The 18,876-nt window shown below is 40.7% G+C and overlaps 1 protein-coding gene and 1 long non-coding RNA gene across 2 annotated transcripts in view; one reads left to right on the forward strand and one right to left on the reverse strand.

Moving 5' to 3' along the window:
* Window positions 1-18,876, reverse strand: part of LOC133545407 (oocyte zinc finger protein XlCOF6.1-like) — a 235,001-nt gene that overhangs the window by 131,817 nt on the left and 84,308 nt on the right. The gene's annotated exons all lie outside the window — the stretch shown is intronic.
* On the forward strand, window positions 11,968-12,996 carry LOC133545230 (uncharacterized). Its single transcript, XR_009804764.1, has 3 exons — window positions 11,968-12,674; window positions 12,825-12,896; window positions 12,955-12,996. It is a non-coding gene; the product is annotated as an uncharacterized LOC133545230 (long non-coding RNA).

Consider the following 18,876-nt stretch of genomic DNA (forward strand, 5'->3'; position numbering starts at 1 on the left):
TAGGTCTGGGTCTGATTATGAGTAGTCATTGATATCGACACCAACATCTCCCCCTTGTGGTGGAACATTATAACAGTCGTAACTTCCTTCCACATGCTCCAATCTTCCTGGGGTTTTTTTTTATGGCGGGTCGAGATCATTGTCATTCTACATCCCGTACACAAATTCAAATTTACATTTTTCATACTCGGCACATTTTCTGACAGAATCTTGTTAATAAGGTCAATAAGGTTCAATTCAAATGTAATACAAGTAATATGCAATCCTTTATGGGGCGGTATAGCTCGGTTGGTAGAGTGGCTGTGCCAGCAGCTTGAGGGTTGCGGGTACGATTCCCGCTTCTGCCATCCTAGTCACTGCTGTTGTGTCCTTGGGCAAGACACGTTACTCACGTGCTCCCAGTGCCACCCACACTGGTTTAAATGTAACTTAGATATTTGGTTTCACTATGTAAAGCGCTTTGAGTCACTAGAGAAAAGCGCTATATAATTCACTTCACTTTATTTGCACACTTAAGGAGATTTGTTTCCTGGTTAAAAAGATGCTACCTCACTAAAAAGATTAATTGTTTAACTATCTATTTTCGATGAATTAATTTAGATCCAGAACACACATTGTTATATGCCTTATTATATTATAATAATTATTATAATTGAATTTAAGTTTGTGTAAAATAGTTGTAATGTGTGGGGTTGAGTTATAATTGATATAATACAATTAGGTATGGCAAATGCATGTTGTTTACTTGCCAAATATTAAAATTTTATTTAATAAAAATATTGATATAATGTCATGTAATATGACTTCAACATTATTCATGTTAATATAAGCATTTATTTGCCAACCAGTTCTACTTCTGAGTATTTATTTTATTTTTTTATTGAACAATTAAACATACATTAACAATGTATGGACACATTAAGGTACTTTTCAATACAATATGAGTCAATGTTTTTTTTTTATTATTTTACTCAGCAATATAAAATACATTACATTAAATCCAATCCTCCTACAAACAAAACCCGTTAAAGAAAGTACAAGTAAATATGAGAGACCATTCGAATAAGATTAAAATAAAAAAAAATATCAATAAATAAACTTATGCTTGAACATGCTTATTTAGAGCCACTTAAATTATTCAAATAAATATAATTAAGTGTTTTTTCTATTTTGTACAGTCTTCCAAGATTGAATTGATAAATTTAAATCATTAACACAATGTTAGAATTTGGATTTCACTTTAAGAAAGACACTTTTGTGTATGAGAGCAAATGTTTCACACTTTTTAAAAATGGATATAAATTCACGACATGATCGATCCACGCATGCGTGAAATGTACGTCACTTCCTGGACTTACAATTTGTTTTATGACAGAGCTCCTGCGACATCACCTTCTGTGATATTTGAATGTTTTATTAATGTTTGTATGAAAATAAATTATTGAGGAGTAACAGGGAACAATAATAAAAACACGTGGGTGGGTGAATTTAAAAAATCAGGCAGTTGTATCGCTACAATTTCTACCACATTCACTCTTGTCATTGCAATGAATGTCGCACGGGGGCGCCACTGAACCCCATCATTAAAGCTTTGTTTGATATACTTTGAATTTATTTTTGAAAAAAAAGACACTGTTTTATATCACATTGTTATTGAAATAAATATTACAGAAAATAAAAGCATGGTAACAGTGACAGCAGGCAATACCTTATATAGAGCAACCTCTTCGTCCGCTCGGCTGTGACGTCATTCCCAGCTTCCGGGTAAACGGAAAACAGCAGAATAGCTGGCTTGTTGTAACGTCACGTGTGCAAGACGCTAATAAGTCAGTCTTATTATTTGTTATCCAGTAATGAGTGTACAAGGCCACATGTCTCAGAGTACAGAGTGTACCAAATAAAACAGGAAACGTCCTGACCTCAATTTGACTCAGTGAGCCAAACACTGCACATACAGGAAACAGATACTTGAGCAACAACGAGCATAACAGGAAACCAAGAGTAGTTCAGCATAATTATCCCTAGACACGAGACACATAGCAACAGACGTCAGTCAGTAGACTGACCAATCAGATAACTACTGGCACAGTATACAAGCTGCTGCACAGCAAACTCTCATGAGATCGCTTTGGGTTTTACTTGTACTACTGTTCAAGTGTACTGTACGATCTCCGCTCTCTGCAGATTGCGTTCAATAAAATACTTCTACTTGACTCAACTCCTGCCTCCTCGAATTGTGTTCCTGCTCCCGGCCCGGGTGAGACGGCACAAAAGGTGCCTCTCAACACCAGTTTGAAATATTTACGTCGTATAATATACATCTTTGATCCTTTAAGGATAAAGTCGTCTCGATGCGCTAGAAGCACTGTGCCGCTTCTCGCGCTATCTTTGCTTGTTAGTTAGCTTAGCTTATTAGCTGCTAACAAAGAGACACGGACGTTAGCAACACATCGCTAAGTAGAGATCAAGTGTGAGAGTAAAGTGTTGTGATTGTGTGAAGATGTGCGAAAGAACGATAGCAAAGTATGAGGAGGAACTTTGTCCAACAAAAGAGGAGAAGGAGCGACAACATCAACTACCGGATGTTTATTATAAGAAACATCATCAAGTTGTGTTACACAGAACAGGTTTGTTCACTTTTTACTCTCACATCTTTACTAACTTTATATTTGATTAATAACACTATCCCTAATATATTGTGTATAAGAAGTTGTGTTGTCTTGTGAGGATGATGCATTCCCTCTACTACTTGTAACATGGTCTTGCAACCACGTGGTTGTTGGTGTTCTTTCGAATGTAACTACTAAAGATGAGTTACATATCCCAGTCCATTTGTACAATAAACTGTCAGTGGTGGAACAAGTCAGAGCTGGGCCGGGGGCGGGCCCCATGACGGGGCCCCCTACCCCCAAATAATAAAGCTAATTCTAACATCATTTTACAACATATACATGACTCTCTGGGTTTACCGCCAACAATCTCTAACGAGGTTTTAAAAAGTTTGCCAGTAATTTTTGCTTAAATTTGCATTTTCCTGACATGTATTTATTTTTGTCACTTTCACCACAGTATCAGGATGTAGAAAAAATATCAAAGGGGATCTGATTTATTTTTATTTTGCCTATCATTCACAATCCATATGTAAGACAATAATGTTTTTATATTTCATGCATTCTAAGTCGTAAACAAACGTTAGCAAAATCTTAAGTATCCTAATTCTAACAATGGAGTCAATGAGAGTGCCTGTATTCCGCTCACTTATTGATGATGGGTATAATATACCCAGGAGTCATTTTTTAAATGCCATCTCTTTAAAACATGCTGTAAAAATGCATATTCTCTGGAAATATGCCTTATAATAGCCACAAACTGTAGGAAACATTTTTAATTAGGATCCAATTTAAATAAATAGTGTAAAGGTTTTATGGAATTTTCCGGGATGAACCCCGTCTTCTGCCCCCTATGATCCCAAAACGGACAAGCGGTAGAAATGGATGGATGGGGAAAAGGCACATCATAGACAGGCCTCAAATTTTTACTTTTTAAGGTCAAGACAAGTGTTGCCTAAAGGATGGCTCATATTTTATGGCACCAAGGCAAACGTTATTTTCTTTCAAGACAGGATATATGATAATTTAATAATTAGCCAAAAGTATTTGGCCACCCATACAAATAATGACAATCGTGTGTCCTAATCACTAGGACCGGTGTATAAAATCAAGCACTTAGGCATGGAGACTGTGTCTACAAACATTTGTGAAATCTCAGAGATTTCCAGCGTGGAACTGTCATAGGATGCTACCTGTGCAACAAATCCAGTCGTGAAATTTCCCTGTTCCTAAATATTCCAAACTCAACTTTAATATAAGAAAACTGAAGAGTTTGGGAACATCAGCAACTCAGCCACCAAGTGGTAGGCCACGTAAACGGACAGAGAGGGGTCAGCAGATGCTGAAGCGCATAGTGCAAAGACTTTCTGCACAGTCAGTTGCTACAGAGCTCCAAACTTCATGTGACCTTCCAATTAGACCAGGTACAGTATGCAAAGAGCTTCATGGAATGGATTTCCATGGCCAAGCAGCTTTATCTAAGCCATACATCACCAAGTCCAATGCAAAGCGTGGGATGCAGTGGGGTAAAGCACGTCGCCACTGGACACTAGAGCAGTAGAGACGCCTTCTTTGGACTGATGAATCACGCATTTCCATCTGGTAATCTGATGGACCAGTCTGGATTTGGAGGTTGCAAGGACAATGTTACATTTTGGACTGCATTGTGCCGAGAGTTAAATTTGGTGGAGGAGGAATTATGGTGTGGGATTATTTTTCAGGAGTTGGGTTTGGCCCCTTAGTTCCAGTGGAAGGAACTTTGAATGCTCCAGGATACCAAAACATTTTGGACAATTCTATGGGATGCCACTTCAAGTTCATATGTGAGTAAAGGCAGGTGGCCAAATACTTTTATCAATATAGTTTATATATTAGTGTTCATGTATGAGATCTATGGCTGCCAATTATGGTCAAAGTAATAATTACGATTATTGTTATCATTATTGAAACCATGATTGATGATTGTTGGTAAAGCAGTGTTGGGGTGTGAACGTAATACCATCATTGCATTTGTAATGTCTAATACAAAGACTATAGATAAACGTTATCCATATATTTATAGACAAATATTAGGTCTTTTTTATTCTTTAATAACATCATCTTGTCAGCTTTGTGTGAATACATGACACCTTTATCGCTATCTTTACATTTTGATACAGAGAGGTTTTTTTTTTTTTTGTTCGTTTGTTTTTTAAAATTATGTACATCATTTAAATGATGTATCGGGACAGATTCATTGAGTTTGAGCATAAATATGTTGTATAGAAATTAACTATACACAATAAAACATTAACAAAATGATTGTTGAAGTAACATGAAAAAAACACAAGTAATGTAAACAAAACCTGGTGTTCACTTTTTGATATTAAAAGGGGAACATTATCACAATTTCAAAAGGGTTAAAAACAATAAAAATCATTTCCCAGTGGCTTGTTGTATTTTTTGAAGTTTTTCTCAAAATTTTACCGGTCCCGTAATATCCCTAAATAAAGCGTTAAAGTGCCTTATTTTCGCTATCTTCGAAACCACTATCCATTTCCCTGTGACGTCATACAGGCCTGCCAATACAAACAACATGGCGGTTACCACAGCAAGATATAGCGACATTAGCTCGGATTCAGACTCTGATTTCAGCGGCTTAAGCGATTCAACAGATTACGCATGTATTGAAACAGATGGTCGGAGTATGGAGACAGATAGCGAAAACGAAATTGAAGAAGAAATTGAAGCTATTGAGCGAATAGCTATTGACGCTATTCAGCCATAGCGTGGGTGTACCTAATGAAGTGGCCCGTAGCATGGCTGCCTTATTAGCATCGCCGGTAAAATGTGCAGACCAAACGATCAGGACTTTAATAATACAACTTTAACATTTGACAACCAAATAATAAAGCAAGGTGACTCTGTAAAAAATCTGGGTATTATCTTCGACCCAACTCTCTCCTTTGAGTCACACATTAAAAGCGTTACTAAAACGGCCTTCTTTCATCTCCGTAATATCGCTAAAATTCGCTCCATTTTGTCCACTAAAGACGCCGAGATCATTATCCATGCGTTTGTTACGTCTCGTCTCGATTACTGTAACGTATTATTTTCGGGTCTCCCCATGTCTACCATTAAAAGATTACAGTTGGTACAAAATGCGGCTGCTAGACTTTTGACAAGAACAAGAAAGTTTGATCATATTACGCCTGTACTGGCTCACCTGCACTGGCTTCCTGTGCACTTAAGATGTGACTTTAAGGTTTTACTACTTACGTATAAAATACTACACGGTCTAGCTCCAGCCTATCTTGCCGATTGTATTGTACCGTATGTCCCGGCAAGAAATCTGCGTTCAAAAGACTCCGGCTTATTAGTGATTCCTAGAGCTCAAAAAAAGTCTGCGGGCTATAGAGCGTTTTCCGTTTGGGCTCCAGTACTCTGGAATGCCCTCCCGGTAACAGTTCGAGATGCTACCTCAGTAGAAGCATTTAAGTCTCATCTTAAAACTCATCTGTATACTCTAGCCTTTAAATAGACCTCCTTTTTAGACCAGTTGATCTGCCGCTTCTTTTCTTTCTCCTATGTCCCCCCCTCCCTTGTGGAGGGGGTCCGGTCCGATGACCATGGATGAAGTACTGACTGTCCAGAGTCGAGACCCAGGATGGACCGCTCGCCTGTATCGGTTGGGGACATCTCTATGCTGCTGATCCGCTTGAGATGGTTTCCTGTGGACGGGACTCTCACTGCTGTCTTGGAGCCACTATGGATTGAACTTTCACAGTATCATGTTAGACCCGCTCGACATCCATTGCTTTCGGTCCCCTAGAGGGGGGGGGGGGTTGCCCACATCTGAGGTCCTCTCCAAGGTTTCTCATAGTCAGCGTTGTCACTGGCGTCCCACTGAATGTGAATTCTCCCTGCCCACTGGGTGTGAGTTTTCCTTGCCCTTTTGTGGGTTCTTCCGAGGATGTTGTAGTCGTAATGATTTGTGCAGTCCTTTGAGGCATTTGTGATTTGGGGCTATATAAATAAACATTGATTGATTGATTGATTGACTTTCGCATCTTGTCACACTGGAGCAACTTAAATCCGTCGATTGGTAAGTGTTTGTTTCGCATTAAATGTGGGTATCTAGTTTCAAATGTACATACAGCTAGCGTAAATAGCATGTTAGCATCGATTAGCTGGCAGCCATGCCGTGACCAAATATGTCTGATTAGCACATAAGTCAACAACATCAACAAAACTCACCTTTGTGTTTTTGTTGACTTAATCGTTGCAAATGCATCTGCAGGTTATCCATACATCTCTGTGCCATGTCTGTCTTAGCATCGCCGGTAAAATGTGAAGACACTTTGGTACATTCAATGGGGGCCTGGCGGCAGATTTCTTGCCAGTGGTGCAACTTGAATCCCTCCCTGTTAGTGTTGTTACACCCTCCGACAACACACCGACGAGGCATGATGTCTTCAAGGTTCCAAAAAATAGTCAAAAAAACGGAAAATAACAGAGCTGAGACCCGGTGTTTGTAATGTGAAAATGAATATGGTGGGTGTGTTACCTCGGTGACGTCATGTTCTGACGTCATCGCTAAAAGACCGATAAACAGAAAGGCGTTTAATTTGCCAAAATTCACCCATTTAGAGTTCGGAAATCGGTTAAAAAAATACATGGTCTTTTTTATGCAACATCAAGGTGTATATTGACGCTTGCATAGGTTTGGTGTTAATGTTCCCCTTTAAAAAACAAAACACAAAGCATTTTGGCTAATGAAGATGAAGTCTAATAAACAAGCTTTGTTTTTCTCTAACGCCTCCCTAGTGTTTTAGTACAACAGTTTGGCCAGCAACAAAAAACCCTGCATCACATCCAATAAACAATCTTCACCACCTATGACAAAACATTTGACCTAGCATTGATGTTATTTGAACATTGATACAGTTTACAGTTAAATAAAGGAGTGAACATCCAACTAAACAAAGTAAAGACTTTCTAAACAAGTTGTAACAACGTTCACAACACATCACCTGCTTTAAAACATCAAATAGTTTTCTCCTTTGCTGTATACTTTGAGTGTGGGGACAAGTGTCTCCAATATTGTCGACACCTGTCTCCATTCAAACACAGCAGTGTCTCTTTAAATGCACGGCAGGAAGTGAGGTAAAATGAGGTTTCACCAAGCGCTGGGCTCCGTTTACTCCGAGGGGAAATCTCCACGGCAAAGTCTGTGTCGTTGGTCCGCCTTGATTATCAAGCCAAACGACGCTAGTGCGCATGCGCCTGTCTGTGTTGCTGAAAATGCATTAATATATGACAGTTTTTCGGTTATTAAAAAATTAAATGGTGTTACTAACCGTGGGGAATTATTGCAAATGATCATTATACCGTTCACTGTTACATCCCTCGTCCATTAACAAGTAAAAAGTCGAGGGCGGTCACGGCATGTTCTTGCCGTAAATGTTGGTCATTTTTTGGGGCATTACAGCAAATGACAATGGCGGTCGATGCTTTTGCCGAGGTGCCGCGCTAAAATTTGAGCGCTACATAGAATGATATTTATATCCTTCAGATGTATGAAAGATAAACTTGAGTTAATGAAACATGTAGAATAGATTGTGTTTTACACCCTCTGTTGTTTAAAAAGGGTACAGTCAGGACTGGACCATTATGGCAAAAATAATAATCATTTTAATTGATATTGTAATCATGATTAATTACACAATTTATAAATAATTAAAACACCAGTATTAATTTTACCACCAAAACTCAACTTTAACTATAGTTTAAAAAAGCGGATATATTTAGTAACGAATAAACCACAACAAGTAAAATAATATTACAAATACATTTAAATAGCAATGGCAATATCAAAAAACAATACAATAAAGTTTTGGGGTTTTTTTGTAAATTTTTTTACCTTTTACTCTTGTTTTGCTACCATTTAAGTGTGTGCTTTTTGTGGCAAATACAAATGTATAACATGTTTTTTCATTTAATGCAGAATCTCTCACATTTATTTGTGCAATACATCTTTGGACAATTTTGACCCGTACTTAGGGTCAAAGCATAATATCTGTGTAAATGCATCAATAAGTTCATTATGTTTGTGTAAGGTGCTTTTTTTGAAGCCTTTATTTTGTTAGCACAGTCAAACCTATTGTGAAGGGGGAAGTGTGTCGCTGTTCTCAGCTTGACGTGTGGAGGTGACTTGAGGCTGTTTGAAAAAAAGGAGAGAGAGAGAGAGAGAGACTCAAGTTGCAACTGCTGTCGGTTTGTACATTAATCCTACATGGATGATGTCGTTCACAACAACACAAGCAGATGAGATGTGTTCTGGGTGTATGGATTTTCTTTGCAAGCTTTAGCTTCGTAGTTTGGTCGCTATTTCCAATGACCGCCTCAAGGACGGGACGGTTGCGTGTTTAGAGGATCAATGAGTGGTCCAGAACACATTATTTTCCCTAACAAATGTTGCTTCTCCTCACAATGACAACATTTCTCTTACATTTATGTCAATTTCCCTGATATTCTGCAGTGAACAGCAGATTTTGTTATATTAGCCAATTCTGTGAATCTGTAAGTCATTGTTGAAATAATATGCCTTGTTTTTTGTTGCGTTCGGTGATTATTGATTAGATTATTACTTTGGGAAGGTCAGAGAAGAATAGTTGTGGTCTTGTGAGAATTGTCTTGTTTGTCCATCCTAGGCCACCGTAGGTCACGTGCGGTGCATCACCAGACCTGCTAATGTTAGCCAAGTTAGCTGCTCATGGATGTTGGAGTGGAAACGGCTGAGGGGAGTCGTGGATGAAACAAGCTCAGCTTCCTCATGAACATGATGTGAGGATGTCACATAAGGATCTACACGCCTACAGTCACAAAAGAATGGCAACATTTGGGCCCCCGGACCCGCTTTATTTTTGTCGTATTGAGGAAGCGTTTTTTTATTCTTTTGGACCAAACGAACAAAAGAAGACCTTTTGTATGGGACGGTGTGGCGCAGTGGGAGAGTGGCCGTGCGCAACCCGAGGGGCCGTGGTTCAAATCCCACCTAGTACCAACCTCGTCACGTCCGTTGTGTCCTGAGCAAGACACTTCACCCTTGCTCCTGATGGGTGCTGGTTGGCGCCTTGTATGGCAGCTCCCTCCATCAGTGTGTGAATGAGTGTGTGAATGGGTAAATGTGGAACTAGTGTCAAAGTACTTTGAGTACCTTGAAGGTAGAAAAGCGCTATACAAGTACAACCCATTTATCATTTATGCAGTTTGAGAGCCACAGCAAATAAACACAGTGTATTTATGACTGCAAAGTACATTGACCGTTTGTTTGATTAATTGACTAATGTTTTAATACCTCCGGACATTGACTTTAAAACTTTCTGTCAATCACACAAACATGCTTGTGGGGGAGTTTTCTGTGTCTACGTACCTTCCACACAGCCGAACACCCACCGGAGAGACACTTTTCCAAGTTGAACAATTCCCACATTTTTCAACCTATTCAAACCATTCCAACATCAACACATTCACTCATCCTGGACATTCAAACTAACACTTTCCCAAGTTCCAAACCAAATTCCGGTTTTCCTGGACAAAACTTTCCAACATTTAAACCATTCCAACATTCAAACTATTCTTACATTGATACTACATTCAGTCAGCATTTCAGTTCAATTTCAGCCTTGGGGTATTCACATGCAATTCTTTGAACAATTGCCTCATCTACTTCCATCCATCGATTTTCGACCGCTTATTCCCTTTCGGGGCACTGGTGCTTATCTCAGCTACAATCGGGCGGAAGGCAGGGTACTCTCATCTACTTATTATAATTAAATGTAGCTTACCATATTGAATGTGTGGACTGCATGAATGATGCCAGAGAATTTAAGGGGATACCTTTAGTCAAAAGTGATTTATGACCCCTCATAAATCAATGATTTATGACCCCTCAAGGTCAAAGGTCAATGATTTATGAGGGGTCAAGTTCAAAGGTAAATGATTTATGAGGGGTCAAGGTTAAAGGTCAAAGTCAAAGGTCAAAGTCAAAGGTCAGGTTCAAATGTCAAGGTCAAGTGGGTGTGGCTTACCCGGAAGAGGGTGGAGTTAAGACCTGCGGTGGGAGTGGTTAAACCAGGAAGAGGGTGGAGTTTTAAACAGAAAGAGGGCAGAGTTAAGACCTGCGGTGGGAGTGGTTAAACCAGGAAGAGGGTGGAGTTAAGACCTGACAGGGAACAAAGGAGGGTTCAGTTTTTTTAAGAAAGCAATGTCATCTGAGCAGCATGTGACCATATATTTGATAGTTTAAATGTTTACGATCGTTTGAAACAACTTCCAGATTTCGATGTATTGATGGCTGGGAATGTTACGTGTGGAGATGTGGACACGCACACACACGCACACACACGCACACACGCACACACACACACACACACACACAGACACACACACACACACACGCAGAGGAGGGGTACAAAAGGGCGGTGTAAGGCTTAGTCATTATTTGGAGCTTTATACGTTAGCGTAAAGACTTTGTTCGATTCGGTCATGATTAGTGAAACACCTGTGTCGATTTATAAAAATAATAAAACTTACATTGACGCTCCGCAAAAAAGTCGAGTGTTTCTAAATCGTATTCAGATGCCGCCGACCGAGTCTTTGCGTGAGAAATGGGACTTGGAAGCGTACGGGATGGAGGGATCTTTTGGATTTGTATTCAGATACGAAATGGGGGATATCTGCTTATTTCAGCTAAAAGAAAGAAGAGACGGAAGCCCTTTCTCGATATTTTCATCGTTATCTACCGTGGATTGGGAAGTTTTTGGTGGACACGCACACACACGCACACACACGCACACACACGCACACACGCACACACACAGACACACACACACACACACGCAGAGGAGGGGTACAAAAGGGCGGTGTAAGGCTTAGTCATTATTTGGAGCTTTATACGTTAGCGTAAAGACTTTGTTCGATTCGGTCATGATTAGTGAAACGCCTGTGTCGATTTATAAAAATAATAAAACTTACATTGACGCTCCGCAAAAAAGTCGAGTGTTTCTAAATCGTATTCAGATGCCGCCGACCGAGTCTTTGCGTGAGAAATGGGACTTGGAAGGGTTAGGGATGGAGGGATCTTTTGGATTTGTATTCAGATACGAAATGGGTGATATCTGCTTATTTCAGCTAAAAGAAAGAAGAGACGGAAGCCCTTTCTCGATATTTTCATCGTTATCTACCGTGGATTGGGAAGTTTTTGGTGGACACGCACACACACACACACACACACGCACACACACGCACACACGCACACACACACACACGCACACACACACGCACGCACACACACACACACACACACACACACACACACACACACACACACACACACACACACACACACACACACACATTCGTACGCACACATCGTTAAGACCTGACGAGGGAACAAAGCAGGGTTCAGTTTTTTAAGAAAGCAATGTCATCTGAGCAGCATGTGACCACCCATCTGACAGTTTAAATGTTTACGATCGTCTGAAACAACTTCCATACCTCACGAAAACATATTTAAACAGATGGAAAAAACTATCGCAGAACACAGTGTCACGTAGCAACTGGTCTTTACGGTCGTTTGAAACAACAGGTCAGTTTGGGGGACAAAGCAGGGTTCAGTTTTTACTGACTTCCCATCTGACAGTTTAAATGTTTATGATCGTCTGAAACAACAGGTCAGTTTGGGGTACAAAGGAGGGTTCAGTTTTTATGGAAGCTTGAGAATGTCGTATGAATAGCAACTGGCCACCCATTTGACAGTTTAAATGTTTACGATCGTCTGAAACAACTTCCATACCTCACGAAAACATATTTAAACAGATGGAGAAACTAGAGCAGAACACAGTGTAACCGCGATTTGCAAAATGAAAGGTAATTTCTTTTTTTTTTTTTTTTTCATTCCTTGTAACACGTCTGTTTAATGTTACTATAATAAGTATTTATTCGAACTAAAAACAGTCGAACATCGAGTTGAAATTCACCCACCACCAAGGGATCTCCTAACAGAGTCTCCAATCCTTTTGTGTAAGTACCGATTTTTTTTTTTTTACTGTATTCATTTCATTACCTCCGTTTTTACCACATTATTAGACAATGGTTTAACTCCGTTTAAGCATTTAAACGTTAAAAGCATTGCACGTGTACGACGATGTAATACCTTTTTTTTTTTAACAGCCGATGACGACGAAGTGAAAGACGAAGAACTTTGTTTGATCGATCTTACAAAGTTGGAAGATGATTATCGAGGTGTGTTTAAACCTTCGAATTATTTGATATTGTGTGTATTCATTATTTTGTTTTATAGAGGATTCGCCGGAAGAGACCAACGCGATCCCTTTAACCCAATTGCAGTCTGGTGAGTCAAATAATTCTCATTTTTACAAGAAAAAAAAACATGCGGTATACGATACATATATACATATATTTACTTACAGATTTTCCGTTTACATCTCTTGCTCACTGGTCTCCCTTAACGCTGGAGGGTCCGTCAACGGCCATTCCAGGCAGAGGAGAAGGCTTGATTGCGCCAAAGACTCCAGACATCGAATCCTTGCTCCGTGGGGAAATCATCGAAAACGACGGTGAATGTCCAACAGGCACCCGCTGTAAGTTTTTCTCGTTTTCTGTAAGCTTTTTAAGATTCTCAGGAGCTTTAAAGAGCTCCTCTCATTCCAATGTCTTTCGCTCAAATGAATTTCGCGCCTAAGGGGAATGGGCGGGGACTGATTCCGGAGGTGGGCGGTTGTTTCCGGCTATGCTTGCATGAGTGGAGATGACAGCGCCACATGTGGTTAAAGCCGGTATATATTAATTTTTTTTTTTTTTTTTTTTTTTTTTTTTTTCCACAGGCAACAAACGCAGGAGGAAGCGTAGATGCGCCCGCCAGCTCGACAAACATGATAGAAACAGAAGAAGGCTGAAACAGTACTATCGTATACTGGCTCGCACTCTCATGAAGATGGCAGACATGATTTGATACATACTGGTTTGTTATATCTGTTCCATTCGAATTATTTTTTCTTTTTTTTCTTTAGAGAAATATAATGGGTGTAGTTCCATCTGAATTAGATGTAGTTATTGTAGAAGATGAAGACGTTTGTAATCATCATTTAGATCCAAACAACCAGATAGAATGGGAACCAAACGATGATCCGTCTTTGCAAGATGATATTAATGTGTTAAATTCAAACACAAACACACAAGCCTCTACACAGCATCACGAGGTGTTGGGAGGGGCGACACCCTCGGGGGAATGTTTGGATTTTTCGGAGGTGGTGGGGGTCATGCAGAACCAACCGTCAACGGCTGACCAATCAATTTCAAATGAGACCCAGAGGGGTGATGGGGTAAATGTCTTGAGGAGGGAAACATTCAACAATATACAACTATCCAGCGTTTTAACTTTTCCTCAAAACAACGATGTAACAGATTACGCCACATTTTACCGCGGAGTCTTGGGGAGCCTTAAAAAGCTGACACAGATGGTAACTAAGGAAGCTAGACCCGACGATATCATTCAATTGGAGTTATCCGGTGAAAGTGCAAATCAACACACTTCATTTACATTTCGAAACGATGCCGGGGCTGTGATGAATGCTTTTCAAGACGTGTTAGATCTGTTGGTACAATCAAACGTTGAAATATTGAACGATGAAGAAATACAGGTGATGGTCCAGGTGATACATAACCCTCGAGGTGGTGTAAGAAGAAAAATCGAAACCCTTTTGGAACATGAAATCCGCAGAAAAAAAGCTCGTTATCTTTACAATCCATTAAACTCGAATAATCAACTATGTTTTGCCATTAGCCTAGCAAGTCTGTTACATCCTGAATTTACAGATAACCAGGCTGTGGCGGAGGCTGAAAAAATACAGAGAAAAGCGGGCTTAGACGAACAGACTTCCGTCACTTTCAGTCATATTCGTGAATTTGAAAAAGTGGTACGTCGTAAAATTGTCATACTGTACAGAGAAGAGGGCCAACGACCCCTCTCACGGTTCGAGACGGATTACCCCAAATCAGAAAATCCGTTGTATCTGTATTTATCTCAGAATCATTACAGCGGTATCATTAACATTAAAGGTTTTTTGTCAAAACCGTACGTTTGTCACTACTGTTACCAAGGGTACAACAAACCCAACAGACACAAATGCGACGGCTATTGCTTGGTCTGTACACAAAAAGGGTGTGTAAAAATAGAGGGGAAAACTGTGCTTTGCAGGGATTGCAACATGTGGTGTCGTTCTCCTGCATGTCTCCTCAGACACAGGGTAAAACACCGGGTTATGGAAAAACTCGTCAGCAACTGCGATCGGCGAAAGAAATGCCTTAAATGCAACCTATTTTACGATGTACCTGTGGCTACAGGTATCGCTAAACACACGTGCCCTAAGTTAAAATGTCAAATATGTAAAGAAGAGCTACCTCGCAGTGACTCAGAGACACCTGAAACACGACATCTTTGCTATATACAACCCCAACCACGTGAAGTAAACCACAATGATAATATCATATTCTATGATTTTGAGACGTTTGTCGATGACAATCACACTCACATTCCCTTTCTAGTCTGTACCAAGACGCTGCAAGGAGAAGAGTGGTGTGCTTTTGGACTGGATTGTGTTACAGTTTTCCTCAATCATTTCAGGAAACCTCGTTATCTTAAATTTACATTTATAGCCCACAATTCGAGAGGATTTGACGGTTACTTGATTCTGAGAGGCATGGTACAGCTGGGTATAGCACCCTTAATTATCATGCAGGGGAGTAAAGTTCTCTGTTTTAAAGACCCTGATTTTTTGCAAAAATACATTGACTCGCTTTCCTTCCTTACCATGCCGCTTAGCGCTATGCCAAAAGCGTTAGGACTCGGTGATTGCTGGTCCAAGGGGTATTTTCCTCACAAATTTAGTTCGGAGGAACATTTAAATTATGTCGGAAAATACCCCGCAATCAGCAATTACGGTGTAGAACGCATGACACCTGTTGAACGCACCAAGTTTGAGACGTGGTATCAAAATGAGAAAAGCGAGGTCTTTGATTTTCAAAAACAAGCGGTACACTACTGTAAAAACGACGTCAATGTTCTTCGTGAGGGTTGCATCAAATTTAGAGCCGAGTTTACGAGCGAGACGGGTGTTGAGCCCTTCTCCCGTATCACCATAGCCTCGGCCTGCATGAAGGTGTTTGTGACTAATTTCCTCGAGCCGCGTTCTCTAGCCATACCTTCCCCGGATAACTACCGAGGGTTGTGTAAAAAATACTCACACACCAGCATCCAATGGTTAGAATGGGAGTCGCATCGTCGTGGTATTTTCATTCAGCATGCTTTAAACAAAGGCGAAAAACAGATGGGGGCATACTTTGTGGATGGGTTTGCTATAATCGGTGGCAAACCATTCGTCTGGGAATTTCAGGGGTGTTTTTATCACGGATGCCCGACGTGTTTCGAACCCGGTGCTGTATGCCCTTTGACAAACACACCGTTCGAGGAGTTGCACAAGGCTACCGAGAAAAAAATGAAAGCGTTAAAGCGTGATCACAAGGTCAACATCATCGTCATCAGAGAGCACGAGTGGAATGAAATGAAAAAATCAAACCCTAGGGTAATAGACTTTCTCAAAACACGCAATTACCCCGCACCTCTCATGCCTCGAGACGCTCTTTATGGAGGTAGGACAAGCGCCTTTTGCTTGAGGCACACGGCGGGTGAGAACCAGCGTGTATTGTATGAGGATGTCACCTCTCTCTACCCGTACGTCAACAGCGCATTTCCTTACCCCCTGGGTCATCCTGTCATCATCCACACGGATTTTGACGATGTTGGAAACTATTTCGGTCTGGTCAGAGCCGTTGTTCACCCTCCTCGAGGTCTCTATTTCCCTGTGCTACCCTACAGAACGGTCAAGGGTAAACTAGTGTTTACACTTTGCCGCACATGCGCAGAAAACAATAACCAGCAGGAACCCTGCGAACATGATGAGGAAGGAAGGGCATTGACGGGAGTCTGGGTCACGCTCGAATTCAACAAAGCTTTACAGTTGGGATACAGAGTCGGTAAGATTACGGAGGTGTGGCACTTTGAAGAACGGAGCGAAACCGTTTTTACGGGTTATGTTCAAACTTTCCTAAAGGGTAAGCAAGAAGCTTCAGGGTATCCCAAAGCAGCCGTCGATGCAGAAAGCAGGGAAAAGTACATTCGTGAATATCGTGAAAATCAGGGAATACAGCTGGATGCTGAAAAAATCGAACCCAACCCTGCCAAGAGACAAATGTCAAAACTCTGTTTAAACAGCCTTTGGGGAAAGTTTGCGGAGAGGTGCAATAGAACTCAGACCACCTTGGTGAGAAAAAGTGAAGTATTTTTCGACTTTGTATTTTCAGGAAAATATCAGGTTGAATATTTTTCCTTTCTCAACGAGCAAATTGCTATGGTGCAATGGCAATACAGTAAAAACAGCGTGGTGCTTCCCGGTAACACAAATAATGTATTTGTCGCTGCTTTTACCACCGCTTACGCACGTTTGAAAATGTACGGTTACCTAGAGGTGTTGCAAGAGAGAGTTCTTTACACAGACACCGATAGTTTAATCTACACGGTAAACGAGGGGGAAGTTTCTCTGGAGACGGGGTCCTATCTAGGCGATTTGACGGATGAGTTGGGAGGAGACAGCATTCACGAATTCGTCTCTGCCGGTCCAAAGAGTTATGCCTACCAAACCCTGCAGGGTAAAAAAACTGTGCTGCGTGCCAAAGGAATCACTCAAACCCGAGAGTGTTGTGAGAGGGTCAACTTTGACAGCGTTAAAGATTTGGTGGAGGGCTATCTGGAGGAAGACAAAACAGGTGCGATCTACACCCCTCATCACCAAATTGTTCGTGATAAAAGGGGGTTCCTTTTAAATAACTCGTCTTTCGAAAAAAAGTTTCGAGTGGTGTATGACAAAAGACGTCTCTTTCCCGACGGGAAAACTTTACCTTTCGGGTATTAGAGAGGAAATGGAAAAAATAGAACGAGTAGACTTTGATCCCAGATTTCATACACCTTTTTCATGCCTGGTTGTAGGACCTAGTGGTTGCGGAAAGACTTTTTTTGTAAAATGTGTATTGGAAAATTGTGAACACGTCATGAATTCTGTACCCGACAACATTGTGTGGATTTATACATCTTTCCAACCCATGTATGCTGAATTAAAAAAGATGAATAAAAAAATAAAATTTGTTGAAGGACTGCCTGATTCCTTTGAAGATGAAAACTTGTTTCCGGACGATCAGACCCATTTGGTGATTTTGGACGATGTTATTTTTCAAGCCTCAAATCACCCCGAAGTGGTTAAAATTTTCACGCAGTATAGACATCATAGAAATATGAGCGTTATGATGCTGACCCAGAATGTTTTTCATCAGGGAAAATTTTCACGCACCATTAGCTTAAACTGTAATTATATGATACTGTTTAAGAATCCGCGGGACAGATTGCAGATTAACGTGTTGGCACAGCAAATGTTCCCCGCACAAAAAAGTTTTTTCTTGGAAAGTTTTGCGGATGCTACTTTGGATGCTCATGGCTATTTATTGGTCGACCTGACACCTTTCTGTCCAGAACAATACAGAGTGAGGTCGGGCGTGCTTCCGCACCAGTGGCCCGTTGTCTACGTGCCAAAAACATAATGTCAAAGCGTGTAAAGAGGAACGGTCCCATGTTAAAAGCTCTGTACCATGCCACACCACAAAAACGTCGAGATATTCTGAGTCACGGCTCACCAGACTTTATCCAGACGCTGTGTGAAATTGCTTTAAACATTCTGAAGGGTAATGTGCCCTTATCACCGTCTCAATTTGCTCAGCTTAAAAAACAAAAGAAAATCATCCGACTGCTGGCTGATAAAAGGACTGGACTGAAACGCAAACGCCAGACTCTGATGAAACAGTCGGGCGGTTTTCTTCTACCCTTACTGGCCACCGTCGTACCGTTTATAGGGAATCTTATCGGTGGATTGAGCGGAAAAGGTTGAAGATGAAAAAGGCTCAAAAAATGTTTCTCCTATCCCCCCAACAATTAAATCGTCTGACTCGCCCGGAGCCGACCATCAGAGACTCGGCGGAGGATGATCTAGATGTTAAAATGAGAGCCGTCTTAAACGAACCCGGAATGAATCCTCATGAAAGAATAAAAATATACGATACCCTGCTGCAGAGATATCTCGGCCTGTTGAAGCAGGGGCAA

The sequence above is a fragment of the Nerophis ophidion genome, linkage group LG28 (assembly GCF_033978795.1).
Source record: "Nerophis ophidion isolate RoL-2023_Sa linkage group LG28, RoL_Noph_v1.0, whole genome shotgun sequence".
NCBI classification, from domain to species: Eukaryota; Metazoa; Chordata; class Actinopteri; order Syngnathiformes; family Syngnathidae; genus Nerophis; species Nerophis ophidion.